This window comes from Diadema antillarum, unplaced genomic scaffold (genome assembly GCF_040938485.1).
Source record: "Diadema antillarum isolate AM-2024a unplaced genomic scaffold, OU_Dant_1.0 seq00000583_RagTag, whole genome shotgun sequence".
In the NCBI taxonomy this organism is placed as follows: domain Eukaryota; kingdom Metazoa; phylum Echinodermata; class Echinoidea; order Diadematoida; family Diadematidae; genus Diadema; species Diadema antillarum.
The window spans coordinates 39752-56372 of NW_027271517.1; the positions used below are offsets into that span (position 1 = coordinate 39752).

Genomic DNA, 16621 nt, shown 5'->3' on the forward strand with positions numbered 1-16621 from the left:
GGTAGAAATGATGAAGAGTTGATAGCATGTTGCGTATCTTTCCTTGGTGAAAGAATCGATATATCATAGTCGATATTGAAATGGCATTAAGTTGTGCATAATTACTATGGAAAAGGGGAAGAGTCAGTCCTATCTATCTATTTCTGTGTTAGTGGTTTACCTGATGCTGTTGGTATATATCATATACCTTACACCAAATTGTACAGAGAAGTCGCCCTGTGATGATTGAAGTGTTAAAAGCCATCATTCAAGTCCACTCGTGCCGTATTAAATTGGATGGAATTTCACCCAGCATACGCTGTGTAGTATGTGCTACAAAGAAGCTGGAAATGGATGCCCTGAGGCATATTATATTTATGAAGTAGAATTAAAATGTTATTTCCTGCTTAGCGTGGATCTGATGTTCTCCTTCCCTATAGTGTAATGTTCAGGCATTTGATCGAAGCATTCGGTGATATGATTTGAATGGTGAAGGAGCATGTGTGTGTGTGTGTGTGTGTGTGTGTGTGTGTGTGTGTGAGAAGGTGATGTTGTGGCCTTGATTCCAGGCTGGAAGATCATGTGTTCACCACCACTTTTCTCCCACAAATGCTATAAATGCATCAGTCTTTAGAGAGACTAACCCCTCATATTCTGACATTCAGTTTCTCTCCTTCTTTGCCCCCCCCCCCCAAAAAAAAAAAAAACACAAAACACAAAACAAAACAAAAAACAACAAAAAACACACAAACAAACAAAAACAAAAAACAGAAAACAAACAAACAAAAAAACACCTGTCACATATGTCAGGCATTATAGGGTAGATGCATTGTATACAAAGTAGGAACTGCCTTGACTCAAGACTAAGGGACATGGGTCATTTTAGGTGGCATCTGTGTGTTGCTGAAGGAAATTAATGCAGAGACTTGAAGCAAGGCTAGTATGTGACCAATGCATAAAGAGAATGGAAAACGCCACTAAACACAAAACAACAACAACAACAACAACATACTAAAATATAACAATGTATATATTTTGATCAGTATTAATGCATTTTGTTTCTTTGAGCGATTTTTGTTTACCTTGATATGACCATTTCTTTCTCTCTTTTTCCCTTCTCTTTTATCTTTGCAGCCTGTTTCAAAGACCAAAAAAATATTTGTAGGAGGAATAGCGGCATCAACAACAGAAATACAATTAAAAAAGTTTTTCGAGAAATATGGCAAGGTAAGAACAACATTCATTCCTTTATTTGGTGTGTGTGTGTGTGGTTGTATATGTGTGTTAATGGAATAAAGTATGTGATTAATTTAAGTAATTTAAGGATGGCAATACATTGAGTTCTCACCCTTAGATTCATGCAGAAAGAATTCCCTGCTCTGAAATGGCAATACCACAAAATAACTGAATAGGAATCTAATGTAAAGCATTCATAACATTTCATACAGGACCTCAATTAAAAAAATAAAAAGAAAAGAAAAAAATTACGCTGCAACTGAAGATTCATATAATAAGTATCAGAAAGTTTGTCTGTTTGTTTGTCTGTTTTTTCCAGTGCATTTGAAAGTAATATGAAAAGAAAAATTCTGTATGACAAGTGATGCAATGTGGCATGCATGGTGTAAATTTGCCATCAATGGAGACGGGAATTCTGATGTGAATAGGAAGTGACAAAGCTCTCGAGTCGTGTGCGCTTGAGCAGTGGGGAATTAAGAGCCAGAAGTGACGATTTTCAATCAAACTGCTGATGGATGGCTCGAGGAGAATGTCACAGGAGTTCTGTCAACCTTTCTTCCGTGCGTCATCCCGCTTGAATTTGCCCAGATGTGTGTGGGGATGGGAGACGATTGTGTTGATGTGTGCAATAAAGTTGCACGATTTGTAGCGCTAAGTGTGACCAGCTAAAAGACGGAGATCCTGTGTGGTGTAAAATGTTGCGTAAATTCGTCTCACGCGATGCGTAGCACAGTGGTGACGCATGGTGGAAATGTGTGTTTGTGATGTTGATGCGAGCATTCCATCCGCAGAAAACATTCAAATGTTGTAGTGTGCCATTGGGCAAGCTGTATCTCCTCCAGCATCAGAGTGTATGCATGGGACTGTGTGACTTTCCCCCTTTCTTTTTCCGATTGTTGTGATGTGTGCGTGACTTGTGGATGAGAATCTCTTGCTGGATGCACCCAGTGTAGCCAGATGTTTATGAAGTGGAAGACCGATATTGGCTATTAAAGTGGTATTGCCAGTGATCCCATTTGGGGCAATTAAGGTAATTAGCATGGGGGTTATAATGCGTGTCGTGGCTGCTTTCCCTTTAACATTAACGCTTCTTGGAATCATTGAATCGATGTACGAAATTGATACAATGCCAAGTTACATGTAGAGCGACAAGGTTTTTACTAGCAAGCCAGGTATATTCCAATTTGGTTGCAAAAAGAACCCTGAATATAGCAAAAAGAAAAGTAATTGAAAAAAGTTTAATACGCGGCTCATATAACATATCAAAGCCATATTTCTAAAGCATGCATAAAGCTGTGGTTTTTTTTCCCTTTGGTCCATTGCAAGGCTTTTTTATTTGTGTGCTTTCCCTTATGTGGGCATTGTTGTTGTTGTTACAACATTTTGAATTCTAGACTTTGAGTATCACTACCCTGAATTTCCTGAAAGAATGGTTACGCCGCAAAAGTTCACATTACTCATTGCATTGCCGATTACACGTATTGGCTCCTGTCTGAACAGCAATAGTTTCCTGTGTCCAAATGACCCTGAAATCGGCACACAGCCACAGAAGTGTACAGTGATACCTCCGATTATGGATTGTAGTAATTGGGCACGTTTTCGGTCAGCAATATTACATTTCAGTGCATGTCAAATTCTGGTGTCATATCTTAGAAACCATATTTGAAAGAGCCACATATAGTTGATTGACCATATTGCTGTAAATATGCTTTATGTATATGTGGCCACGTATTTTTGCTTTAAGCGTTGCATTATCCCAAAAAGAGCGTTCAATGTATCATCAGAATATTTGCGAGGTCAACCACCCGTGGAAGTGTACTGGTGTCGTTGTCCTGTTCTTATTGATCTTGTTAGGAGAACACGTGGTAATGGATAAAGTGAAATTCATTTTGCAAATGACTGATGGGGCACTGCATGTATCTCAACAGAATTCTTTGATGGTGAATGCATGATAAGCCAAGGTTTCCATTAGCGCCGCACTGTTGGCACGTCGCGGAATGTCCTGTCAAAAAAATATTGTCGGGGAGGCGGCGCAAGGGGGTGCGGATCAAGATGCAAAGAGCGCAAACTGACATTGAATTCGGATGATGGGAGGAAGTTAGGCAGGGGATGTAGAAGTTGTGCATGACGTGATATCATCGGCAAAAGGATCTGAATTCTACAGTACAAGTGAGGGCAGTACACCGGTGTATTGACGTATGAAGGGTACCGGTAGCACTAGATATCTCTACCCTGATGTATGTGCAGGGATTTGTCATGGACTATGCATACACAGACACCCAAATGCAGCAACTTGTAACTACCCTCTATTGAAAACTCGTGCTCAGTTGTCTGTGGCAGTGAATGTGTTTTTTTTTTTTGTGGAAATCTTGATATTTAGCCAAGTCTAACTGTGTTATGTGATAACATAGGTAGTCAGGAATAAATCACCAGAAAATGCACAGAGGGGACTCAAAATCTTATGACGAAAGATAATGTGCGTGTAAGACCTGTAAAAAAACCCAGCTCTTCTACTAGTGTTTTGATATTTGTTTTGGATAATATGATGAATTGGAAATTATGCACCTATGCTGCTGTGTTTTGATATGATTATCGATGTGTGATGCGCATAGGGACAGAGATGGGGCTTTGAAGTGATGAGCAATGCATGCAGGCGTCATCTAGTTACGGACCTTTTATGCTGGAGCAGCTGCCCCATAAATCGGCCAATCACCCGGGCTTTGTTGATCAACGCATGTATTGATGTTGCCGTGGAAACTTGGCCGTGGCCTTGAGACCCGTCCAACGTGGCAGTATATTACTCTGCGTGAATTTTGTGATCAAAATTAGTGCCCTTTGAGCAATTTTTCACCTCCGCAAATTTCATCGTATTTGTGAAAATATTGATGGAGGATTTCTAGGAGCACCTATGAATGGTTACGGAGGGGCAGCCATGGTGGAGCTAGGCATCTCAATACAACGGGGCGAAGTGCGGCAGCTTTGGAATAACGAAAAGAACATCCTGTTATTCATCACCAGAGAAGGCGAAATTAGATCAGCCATTGCTGATGGAGCCTCGGCGGGGAAGCTCGTGCAATTTTATATGCCGTGTGCGAAATAAGCGAACTGCAGGCGGGAATTTAGAACAACAACTAAAAAAAAAATGCAAAGTGATATTGCCCCGGCTCGCTTAGGTGTGGCAGGATGAGTTAATTCAGGCACCCTCCTTGAACCAGTCTACCAGTCGATTAGTCTCTGTTATTGAATTTCCAGTTTTTGTTTTCGCAATTTATCCAGAATTCAAAATTGCAGTGATATTTTATTCACAAAGAAGATTATTTTTTCCCCCATTTACCGACTACTGTATTGGATTCTAAATTTGTCTCTTTGCACACATATAGGGTATCTGATGAAAGTGCTGTATACTTACAATCATTGTCTTGATGTAAAAATCAACTCCCTAGCCCATTCATGAATAGAAAAATAGCCAAGATACAGTGTAGGCCTATGTCCCAAAGCTGATCGAAAAAGAACATTTGTACTTTCCCTATGTCTTTAATTAAATTAATGGTTTTGTGGGTCACAGTCTTTTGATCCTCCCTAGTGATGAGACGACATACTTCCCTTTTCCATATTCGGTGCAACTCTGTCTTGTATGAAATTAGTAGTCAGCACTTCTTGTGGCTGGATCCAAGGCTAGATTGGATACGAGCAGCTTTTCTCTAAACAAAGAATTACATTCAATATCTTTCACCAGCAGTGTATGTTTATGTGGGTGATCTTGACTGAAAGATATAAATGATATTATGAGTCCATGGCAGATTGAATGGGGAACATGGAGGAGGGGGGGGGGGTGGTAGTTTATCAGAATATTAGCCTCCTTTCAAGACGTATTTGACCAATTGAAAATATACCACCACAGAGTAGAATTTAAAAATAGATTTATTTAATATATTAGGTTTGTTCTTCAGTTACCGTTGTCTGCGTGATATGATATAGCTGCTCGGATAAAGTTGCCCAGCTCCTCGATTTAATAACGGTGTGTGTGTCGTCTGCCCACACAAGTTATGATATGGCTCTGATACTAGGGAGGTTATGGAAGACATGGTAGGGAATTGGGAGGGGTCACCATCAGAAAAGGTCAATGCTGAAATGGGCAAGGTAAACACGCGGTGACAGTGTCACAAGTCATTTAGCGCGCGAATGATGAGCCCTAGCAGGATGTTTATACTGTCGCCCAATTCTCTACCAAGAAACTTGCAGGGACCAGCGGATGCCGAGCTGTACCCAAGCACTATCATCCCCAAACACACGTATCACGCAACACACTCGTCAAAATATATCCGAAGAAAACATTCTCCCACCCCCCCCCATACGGCCATAAAAAAGTGGAGCGATTAAGGAAGCAAATGACTGACTCAAAATGAGAGGTAAAGGCAATACCAGATGTATATTTGAGAGTCATGGTGTTCTAGAAAAGTCATGTTCCATTTTTTCTGAAGGCCTGCACGTGGATACGGGCTCTTGGAATATGCCTCTGTTGGCCCAGCCCCAGTAAACACTCTCGTTGACACGCCCACACAGTCTGGTCTGATTGACTCTCTGGATAGTTTTTCATAAACATTGTTAACCCATAAACTGCTGAATTATTATACCCTGAAAGTCTGAGGCTGACAGGCTCAGCCACACTTAAGGCCTTTTGCAGTTGAAGGGTTGAACAACAGCAATAGTAACACCTATAGTAACACATGGGAAAAGAACAGGAAAGTTATATGAATACACCATTGTCCTTCTGCAGTGATCAGTTTGCGATCTTTAAAGGGAATTATAATTCTTTATCAACGATTTGGAAGATCCAGCCTCTGATAGTTTCTTATTGAGAAATAATCGGAAGTCAAAATGTTAGTTCAATTCTTCAAATTAAAAAAAAAAAGTTTGACTTTCTGTCCAATGCATAATAAGGGCCTATCATGATGATCTTTGTTTAGCTGGACTAAAGAAATTTTTTTTCCCCTGGAATAAAGTTTGATGGATTTCATCTCAGCTTTTGTCTCATGTTATTGCCCTGAAACTTTTTTTATTTTGGCTGTAAAGTTCAACCACCCCTGAAAGCTTTGGTAGATCTTTTCCCAAAGCGAGGGCGGGGATAAGAATTTGACACTTGAGGTCGCGACAATGTGAAAAATTGCAGAGAGAAGGTCCCAAATTGAATTATACGCGATAACAATAGAGGAAATCATTTTCCGCCTTACCCAACAAACGACGGCTTTATTCGCCCAATCTCCTCGGGAGTCAAAGGTGAGAAGGAACCCCGAAAGCTGGTGTCACTGCCTGATACTGCAAAATGGAGGACCTCGTCTTTTGGGCATTGCAGTTTCCTGCTAAGGCTAGTCTCACACTCTAGACTCGGCCCAGACAAAAATAGAACAGGTCACAATTATTTTATTTCCTCAATTTGTTGTGACATTGATTTGACTTTTTACTGAGTAGGGGAACTGTTGAGTTACAGGATTTTGTTGTTGTTGTTGTTGTTGTTGTCATCATTGTTGTCATAACTGGACCCAATTCATGATACCCCCTCCCCCGTCACAATAGATATTGGTTTTGCCACCCTTGAGGAGATATATTTCCTGAAAAGATCTAAAGGTCTGAAGATGAAACCAGAAAGAAGTGGTATGGATGCCAGTGACACAGCATTTGCTTTTGCAACAATTGCTCTGGTCTTATTTCTCCAAGGATTTGGGGTTAGGGTTAGGATTGTTATCAGCTTTTAGGTTCAATTTGATATGATGATCTGGATTAGGGTTAGGGTAATGTTTGTGGGTAGAAAATATGTTTGGCTGAGCATGCAGATATTTCATGGGAGCAATTGTCATAGGAGCAAATGTCATGGAACCATGGATGCCATGTGGAAATTTGCTGGAATAAAGTAGTCATGTTTTCCATCAAGTGAAGGTTTACCTAGCTTTTCTTGTTTGTGTGTTGAAGAAAAGGTAGAAAGAAAGGCATCTAGACATTTCTGGACTCTGGTTTAGAGCATCCCTAAAATACGTCCTGTCAAAGGGGAGGAGGAGGAGGAGGAGGAGGAGGAGGAGGAAGAGGAGGTGGAGGTGGGGTGTACAAAGGTCAATGTCTTCTGATCCATGTCCCCTTAGGTGACCTTATTATTTCCATTATGGGGTCTGAAAATAGGATTCTAAGCCTCCAGGGTGTCAGGGGTTATACATCCAACTCCGTGTAGAGGGAGAAGAAAGGGGAGGAAGAGGAAAGAGGAGAGAGATAGAAAGGTATAAAGGGAGACAGATAGGGAGAGAGGGAGATAGATAGATGGATAGATGGATAGATAGATACATACATACATACATACATAGATAGATAGAAAAAAGGAGTTAGATAGATTGATAGGTAGGTAGATAGGTATATATATATATATATATATATAGGTAGGTAGAAAGGTAGGTAGGTAGGTAGATAGATAGATCTAGATAGATAGATAGATAGATCGATAGATATATAGATAGATAGATAGATAGATAGATAGATAGATAGATAGATAGATCATACGTAGGTAGGTAGGTAGGTAGGTAGAAAGGTAGGTAGGTTGGTAGGTAGGTAGGTAGATAGATAGATAGATAGATAGATAGATGGATAGACAGACACATAAAGAAGAGGAGTTATGAGAGGAAAAGGGGGAAGGGTTGTGGATGCAAAACATCATCCTAAATAAGCTAAACACATGAGACAATCTATTTGGACTGAGGAAATAGCTTTGACTTTGAGAAAAATTCGACTTATGAGGGATTAAAATCAATAGAATATAAACAAGAGGACTGAAAAGACCTTTGATTTAGGTAATTATTCAACTTATGTGAGGTCAACTAAAGCAAGGTTGACTGTACATCCACAGGCTTGCAGCATTTATACACAGACATTTAGTATATACACCAAAATGGTCACACACACACACACTGAGAGATAGGAGCAAATTATATAACTAAACATATAGAGACATACACACACACATTCACACACACACACACACACACACACACATACGCATACCCACAGAAAGACGAAAAAGGAATACCGCTTCCACCAAGGTAAAGTCTGGAGAGGTAGTAATATGCTGTCAGTGCACCGGAGTTTGAAAGATGTCCTTTTGATTGGGTTTTTATTAAAGCTGCAGCGATATGGGATCTCCATTTAGACGGAGAGGTGCGAGATGCCGACGTGTGAAATTTACAAGTCTCTATGTTAAAAAAAAAAGAGAGACAAAAAACAAAAAAAAATTGATGAAGGTGGAAAAAGAAGAAGAAGGGATAGATGAATAGACACATCGTGGTAGTTTTCTCCAATGCTACGAAAAGCAACGTGGTTCCTGTAGACTTCCATGGATTTATTGAAATCTGTGTGCCTCGAGAGAGAGAGAGAGACGCTGTCTTTTTGTATACACAGTTGCGGCTATTTGCTTTGGGGGCCGTCATATGAAATATGAGGGCAGTGTCCAAACTAATAAGTAGGTTATGGCTGTAGTCGAGATACTTTTTTTTTTTTTAAGCAAGAGAGAAAGAGAAAGCAGTGCACTAAAGATGTTATCCTATTGAGTCCTGTGGGAATTTTGATGCCGAAAATATAACTTTGTGATTATCAAATTGGCAACTCAAATATCATAGCACATCATATATGTTGGAGAAAGATTAGATGTAACTGGTGATGTTTGTGAAGTCTGTACACAAGTTGGAAGAAGGACACAAAAAAGTTGCCAATTTGAGAGATAACCAGAAACTTTATTATTATCTAAAAATTGTGTTGCCAATTTGAGAGATAACCAGACACTTTAATTATCTAAAAATTGTATTGCCAATTTGAGAGATAACCAGAAACTTTAATTATCTAAAATTTGTGTTGCCAATTTTAGAGGTAACCAGAAACTTTAATTATATAAAAATGTGTTGCCAATTTGAGAAGTAATTGGATATCATGCAATCAAGAGGCCTTTGACTACGAACATCATATAAAAACCTAGGACTGAAATGAGATATAGAAGTTTTTTTACTCTACCTTATTAAACACTGAGATTGAATAGTGAAAATTGTGATGAAAAGATGTGGCATTGAACTGCAGAAATGTGATTTCTTGGACGTGATGGGTCAAGAAGAAGGAAAAGAAAGGAAAGTGTGGGGGGGTATGGGTATCTGGCTCAAAATGTAATTCTCAATAAAAGAAGGCGACCGGGTGATGCTATTTAATGAAGTCGTGTGAAATCTGGGTCCATCTCAATTGGAAAATTTGTCCAGATGAATGTGTTGGAGGAGAAGTGGGTTAAAAATGACGACAATTTCCTTCCTCGCGCTCGCCCGCAAAATGTCAGGCGGAGCGGAGAGGACTGCAATGGAGCTAAAGGCCACGTTTGACTGTGCAGAAGTAAGGAGCCAGTTTGCATGGAGGTTTTTTTTTTCTGCTTTCTCTCTCCCCCCCCCCCCCTTTCTGGCTTTGACGGTAAAACTAGGGAGCAAAAGTGCAATAAACCTAGGGGGGTTATTCCCACAGACCTCCGTGCACAACCTAGATCCTGAAGTGCTAGTTATCTATCGTCAGCCTCGATATTCGCCTCCCCCCCCCCCCCCACTTTCGTGGATGGAGCCGAAGCAGCGTTTCATGATGAGGGCATTTCTGCAGTGGATTTGGTGTACCTTTGTGGCCATCGCTAGTAGAGACAGGTGTACCAGGGTAGAAGGCATGTCTTACTTGATGTAAGGCAAAAAATTGTGTAGCGAGAGATTTTTTGACAAGCTATTCAATAATTGTGATATCCCTAGATCACCCTAGCAGTTTGGATCATGAGATAGCATTTTTAGAAAGACAGTAAATGATGTTTTGTCTGAGTTAGTGGCTCAACAGTGGGGTGAAGTTTTTCTCCACATACATTAATTTAAACCTAGTAATCTGTATTAAAAGTAGCATGTGATTTTTTTTTAAATGCCAGTTCAATCTACCTTTCGTTTGTTGTGATGAAAGAAAGTGAATAGCCTGTGATTTTCCTCGTTCTTTCCCTATCCATGCTTAAATCATCACCAAGTGCGTATTAAAGATAGAAGAGACTGATTTGTCGATAGATTGGGTGTAGCAGAATGTTGTGGTTTCACTCAGTCATGATGTGTTATCTTTAGCTATAGTGAGCAGTTTTCTTTTGAGACCGTACAACCACTACATTCTGCTTACAGAAGGTGGCCACCCCGCACCCGTAGACAATAGAAATGAACATAGACCGACTTTTACGCAGTCAATGTCAAACGGCAGAAATGGGCAAGTTCCTCCGACCCGAGTATTTTTAGGAATCGCCACCTCCAGAGGCAGTTGTGTTCTTTGATGGACTGATGAGGAAATGAGAGTGAACCGGCACCGAAAAGACCCGACACTGAGCGGTAACGGAGGGATTATGTCCACGGTGAGAAAACACTTTATGCTAAAACACACTATTTTTTGCTGTATTCTCCATTCCCTGCTTTTGCTTTCAGTCTCGCCCCCCCCCCCCACCCACCCCTCTCTGGGATCCACAAAGAATATTTCGTATAGAATGGTAGTAGTCCCAAGGCGTCAATCGATTTTTAGCACGAGATCCCGCATTGATTATGCTTAAATTTAATTTGCAATTTATCAGAGTTGTCGAGAGCCATTTCCCATTGAGTCGTCATGGCGATCAAATGAAATTTCCAGTGTCTTCCAGCGAGAGCGGATTGGTCCGTAGCGCCATTCTATTCTCGCATTATGCCCGTCAGGAGTGAGGAAGCGCAGAGCGGCACTGGACAGATGGCCAGATAAAGCGTTTACTCCGCCTGCTTACCGTTGCCATGGCAACACTTCTTTACCTCATCTTGGGGGATATGTTGTTATTTTTACAAGGGTGCACAATATTTACAGGGATGGATGATTTTTACATAGCGCTTTGCTGCGGTAGTGTAAGATTCAGTTTGATGTACTGTACATTATCCTTGACAGCATACATGTATAGAGTACAGGGGCACGGGGTGTACAAAAATATCAAATACTGTCATTTTGTTCCAAATTAAGTGTTGAAAGATGTTGAAAGATATTTATCAACCCCATTTGAAGAAATCCATTTTTTTGTTTTGTTTTGTATACAAGCAACAGACCTGTTCTACCACATATCAGGGAAATACATGAAAATGCTTTCAGTGTTTATTGACAGCCAAGTTTCCACTTGCTAACCTGTGGGTACATCATGCAAATTCATAAAGTGCAGAATAAAAGAGTTAATGAGCTGATATTAAGAAATGTGATCTGTGCTTGCAGCGCTTTGTGTTATGAGAACTGGAGTTGCAATATACATGGATATTTGGATTGTCTTTCTGTTTGCTGCAATTCAAGAGGGTCTTGCCGCAAAGACACAATGTCCCTTGGGAACACATAATCTGAAGTCTTGGATAAAAGGATCGGCCATGAGGGACATTAGCTGCTCGTGTGCACATGGGCGTTGTCTCATGCTCGAAGTAACAGTCCAACCATGGATGACTGGGTTTCAACATTTTAACCTTTGTTTCGGTGGGCTTGTTTAGTTTTAAAGGTCAAGTTTTTGCAGTGTGGGTTACAGGAAAGTGTTCGTTTCGTCTGTTCAAAGGTTGGCTACTCTTACCGACTGGTTGAAGATTTTGGAAAAGGTCAAATTGATGATTTTTTCCTTCTTCTCCTTGGCAATTTTCTCGTGCTGGCATCGATAGGATGGATGATCAGGATGGGAAGTGGTCAGGGAAGGAAGCTTAGCCTTTCTTCCAGACTGTTCGATGAATCATACTGCCTATAATATGTTGTATTATGTCCTGCGTGTTCGTCCCTGTCATCACTAATGGCAACCTGGTTTGATCGAGAAGGTAGGAGGTGAGCCTGTTACCTCTTGGGTTTGATGCAAGTTTGTTCTCCGTGTGAGATTCTGGGCTTTGGATGGCTTGTAGGCTTACCCTGTCGTAGTCTTGCTTCCAGATTCCAAAATACTTTCTGACATTTTATCCAGGGTGCTAACCCCTCCATCACATCTGGGGGTGGGGGAGGGGAGGGGCATAGGTCCAGCAGCAGTGGGATGCAGAAGACTGACAGTCTTCACTTCAGAGCTTGAGATGAGGAGGAGGTCTCCATGACCACCATCCTCCCGCTCTTGCTCCGCAAAAACACACAAGGAGATTATTCCCAGTGATGTAGCATGGGATGGAGATTGATTTAGTGCTCCGTCTTTCCTGTCAAGCTCTGCCCGGAGGACAGGCTTCAAACGAGAGAACAGATATGGGATGGGGGGGGGGGGGGTGGGGGTAGGGCTGCTAAAACAAGAACAAGCACAATATGTAATGGGCTATGTAATGTTGAGCGGGCCGACCAAGGCACAAAGTGAAAGGGCAAAAGACGTGACTTTGGGTGGAACAGGGGTGATTTTATCAGCTTTTCATCCAAAGCGAGTGATGCCTGCATTGCTTATCAATGAGGCGGGAGAAAAGATTTTCAGGGCTCCTCGCATCACCCTCTTTAGTCCCATGCCTTGGTGGAGGGTGTTGGCTGCCTGCCGTCACCACGAAAGTGAAGAATCAATGTTCATGAAGTAGTAAATCTGACAAAATCCCCTCCTCCTCATCAAACACATCCCCCCCTCTCTGCCCGCATGGCCCACCATTAGCGCCATTCCCCAAGTCGCTCTAATGCCCCAAACAAATCCCCCAATACATTAATATCACTTTGCTTTGTTTACTCCCTCTGCACCTTAAGTGGCCATCCTCTTCCCCCCCCCCCCTCATCCAGCCCCACCCTGAAATCCAGTAAACATTTCCCAGTGCAGCTCCTCTCAGAAACCTACTCCCAGGCATCACTTTCTTCTTCTTCATCCTTACAAATTCTTGTCATGCAGTCCCCTCCCCTCCTCACTACTATTTACTCTCCTGCCACTTCACAGTGTATGTACACACACATACACACACAGAGAAACTGTTTAAAATTCACCATACCTGGTAGAAAGCAACTAAAAGCATCATAAGGCTGTCCCAAGTCGGAGAATTCCTCTCTCCTATGGCGAATGAAGCTCTCATTAGTAGAAAGCTTAGATGAATCGGGTTACCAGAAACTTTGTAAATCATGTAAACTTAACTTCATCCTGATGGTCTTGGGACAACTACAAATATATATGGACAATCTTTTCTATTTTTCCCCTCCTAAACACACAGGCCGAATCAACAACATGTCTTTTAATAAATAGGAAGCAGTGAAATAGCATGGTATTTTCATTAAAGTCTGCTCAGAGAAATACAAATATTTGTCAATATCAATGTCAAATGTAAGGAAGAGGTAATGTGAGACCAAAGGGAGAAAAATAAAATTGCACTGTTATTACTTCATCAAATATGTATATTTCCTCTTCACTTGAACAGGAATTAACACCTATTTCCTTGAAGATAATGAGATTGCCAGCATGTGTCTGCAAAAATCAGGATGTATAACAAAAAAGTGTAAACAGAGTTTACACTTAGATTAGTATTTGAAGTTGTACTGACAGGAAATGAATGCATACGTGTACGTCTTGCTCATTTTTTTTTTAATACAACTTGCTTAGAAAGCATTCATATGGCTGTATTCAAAATATTGCGTTGTTTGATAAATAGAAAGTAACTGCTGAGAAGCAAACAAGGAAGCAGCCAGCCAAGCTGCCTGCTTCCCCTCATAAGGAGTTTGATACTGAATGTTGAATAATTATCCTTTTCAGTTTATGGAGAAGCTAGAGCTGGGCAATGAACATGCAAGACATCTACATGTATAGACTAATGGATGTGAAGCCAGCATTTCTAATTCTATACTAAACTAGGTAACTGCAAAATTATTATTTTGGTGATTAAATTTTTTTTAGAATGTATGTTGTAGGTTATTAATATCTGTGACAGGAATGAGTCATGTTTTTCTTTCCACTAAAAATAAAATAAAATAAAAGTAAACTGGAGTGGAGAAGAATAGGAAAAACATTGTGCAGGCAGGCCCGATCATATGTATCTCACTTTTTTTTTTTTTTAGAGTGAAACTTGAAGATGGTGCGGCAGCCCTGTCAGTAAACACACCGTAATGCAAGCAATCACATGCATGATAGGCTTGAATTAGTGCACTCGGGTCGAAATGTCATCCAGGCCTGAATCCAAAGGGGAAAAAAAGTTTGAAAAAAAAGGGAATAAAACACATTTTCTTTCAGGATAGGTGAAGTAACACAAACCCAAAGAAGATGCGTTGTTCCAAAGCGAAAACAATCCCTTGTTTACAATGGGCTCCCTGAAAAGGGATCGGGCCTCATGCCTCCAAACAAACGTGTGCCTCACATGAAATTAATCACTCGATTCAAAAAGGTGCTGTTGATTTCTTTTGGAAGCTTGTTTCGCCCTTTCATTTCTGACTTTTTGCTCCTACTTTCTCCAATGTCCCCCTTTTCTCCCTCCATCTTCTTGGGGATGAATGTATTTTGTCAAACAGCTGTAGCCAGGGCGAGGAATGGGGTATAAATGTCATTTTGGTTTAGGTGTCCGTTGTATTTACTTTGGTTAGTGTTTCCTCCGACGGGCTGGGAGTTCCTCTTGCGTGGCCCACTGTGACGCCTCTCTGCCCCGCCCGAGATGGAAACCGTTTGGCTCCGGGCTTTGTCGCCGAGCGCTGACCTGTAGAGACCAGTCCGCTTCGGTTACACGAACTCGAGAGGCTTGCGTGGGTTTTTTTTTTTTTTCTTTCTGGCCAACCAGCGGAGAGAGAGAGACATACACACGCACACTTTTTCTGAAAATCGCAATCATCTCCAGGTCCACGGGTCGTGACCACGGAACAGAGCGCTTTCCGCACAATGATGTAATCATGTCTGCTATGAACCTTGGCTGGAAGTAAGACGAAGAGAAGGACAAGCTGCGACAAACAATTATACGAGATGGAGATAAAGGGCTCCCTCTCACAGTGGGGTCATGGAAAATTGTGTTCTGAACTTCAGTTGGTTTTGTGGCAGATCAAACTCTAAAGTGACCTCAACTACCCCAAAGACCAGAGGGGAATTGATTGCAAGAGCACTTCAAAAGTTATCTCGTTCATGGATATAACCTCAGCTTCATGTTACCCTCAAGGGTTATGGGGTGGAGGGATGGATGGTTGGGGCATGGGAAGTTGGGGGGGGGGTTGGTGTAGGGGTTTGATATCCTTCAATTTACAATATGGTGCGAGATGAGAGAAGTCCCGATTAGGAGGATTTCCGTGACAGAAACGCGACGCGAAAGATCCATCAGTGCCAGGCGGGCTGAGTCTCATCACTCTGTTTTCATAGGGTATTCCATATTTCCTTGGGTGTTATCTCGTGCCCTCCAGTACCAGACAGGGTGGTCCGGCAGACTGAAAGGCCCAGGTGTGAGCTCCGTAAACTTCACCTCTCTCTCTCTCTCAAAGCTAAATGTCTACAGTCTCTGGTGTCAAAATTTGCCGAGGCCCTGCTCCACATGATGGATAGTGGTAATTCCGGCAAAGGAATATCATTTGAGCAATTTGGGCCCGTCCATGAAAAATTGCTGTGATTAAATGTTTTCATAAAATCATATCACCCAGTGTGAATGTCCCTACAATCCTTGTGCAACTTGAAATCACGAAGTGTGGGAGTGATAGTGGAAGAATTGAATTGGAGCAAATATACAGACATAAAGTGCAAACAAGATAAAGATTAAAAAGAGAGGACCCTGTAAATGGCCTATTAACCCTTTAGCAACCAGCATCTCAAAATGATAGTAAGCTGGTATGCAAACAGGTCGGCTTGGTGATGAGAGAGGTACATCTCCAGGAAGTTTGACACAAGTCTGTAGGTTGATGGCAAAAGAAGACCAGACTCCAGTCCTCTTGTCTCTGCTGCTCAATATGTTTTTCTCTTCCCTGACATGGGAATGGCTAGTAGTGGATGAAAAACGATGTTTCATTGTTGTGGTCACATTATGCTCTTAATAGGGGAAATTCATCTCTTTTGTACTCTTTCAGTGTTTTGTTGGTCTGTTTGGGTCTTCGTTTTTCAGTAGCCACCAGGAAGAACTTCGGTGCTTATAAGCTGGCTACCACATAGGATGAAGTGAGAGCTTGTGTCATTACATAACCTCAACCCCATGTGGTGTAGGGGTGTTTTAAAAAGTGGGGGTTTTCCCTTTTTTCAGTAGAAACATTGCAATTTCCTGCTTGATGCCGTGATAAGATGCCGTGATAAATTGCCGTATTGCTGGTCAGATACGAGTGTCTGCGAGTAAGATGAACATGGGCCAAGAGATTGATTTCCGGCCTGTGCCTGTATCCCCTGAAATTCTGAATTTGAACCAAATTACATGATTTTAAGGAGTGATGTGAATGATATTGTTCTTCAGCAGTATCAGAGGAAGTAGTGACA

At 41.4% G+C, this 16621-nt stretch overlaps 1 protein-coding gene across 3 annotated transcripts in view; it reads left to right on the plus strand.

The window, feature by feature from the left end:
• Positions 1-1116: 1116 nt before the first annotated feature.
• LOC139735517 (RNA-binding protein Musashi homolog 2-like) overlaps positions 1117-16621 on the plus strand; it is a 141167-nt gene continuing 125662 nt past the window's right edge. For all 3 annotated transcript variants that reach the window (XM_071646272.1, XM_071646273.1, XM_071646274.1), the window contains exon 1: positions 1117-1206. The gene's annotated coding sequence lies outside the window, so the exon portion shown is untranslated. The remainder of the gene's footprint in view (positions 1207-16621) is intronic.